The sequence below is a fragment of the Aptenodytes forsteri genome, unplaced genomic scaffold (assembly GCF_000699145.1).
Source record: "Aptenodytes forsteri isolate BGI_AS27 unplaced genomic scaffold, ASM69914v1 Scaffold146, whole genome shotgun sequence".
NCBI lineage: Eukaryota > Metazoa > Chordata > Aves > Sphenisciformes > Spheniscidae > Aptenodytes > Aptenodytes forsteri.
This window is the reverse complement of record NW_008795128.1, coordinates 3,598,351-3,598,632: the sequence shown is the minus strand read 5'-3', so window position 1 is coordinate 3,598,632 and position 282 is coordinate 3,598,351. Positions and strand designations below refer to the sequence as shown.

At 37.2% G+C, this 282-nt stretch overlaps 1 protein-coding gene across 1 annotated transcript in view; it reads right to left on the bottom strand.

The window, feature by feature from the left end:
- SPI1 (Spi-1 proto-oncogene) overlaps positions 1-282 on the bottom strand; it is a 21,275-nt gene that overhangs the window by 13,915 nt on the left and 7,078 nt on the right. The gene's annotated exons all lie outside the window — the stretch shown is intronic.

Genomic DNA, 282 nt, shown 5'->3' with positions numbered 1-282 from the left:
GTAATTGTCATGGGGCTGTCGGTAGAGGTCTGACTCATAGGGTACCATATCTTCAGAGGGCTGTAAAGAGAAGAGGAATTTTTAGAACTGTAAGCTTACACAAATCCCTCAAAATTATTTCATATAGTTAGTGAAGGGGAGATGCCAACACATTTTATATTGCCTAGGGAAAGAAGGGGGAGGCTTCAAGTTCTTATTGAATCAGCAGGAATAAAATGCTTGACATCAAACACTGGTTTGCAAAAAAAAAAAAAAAAAAAAAAAATAACCCATCCCCTTAGA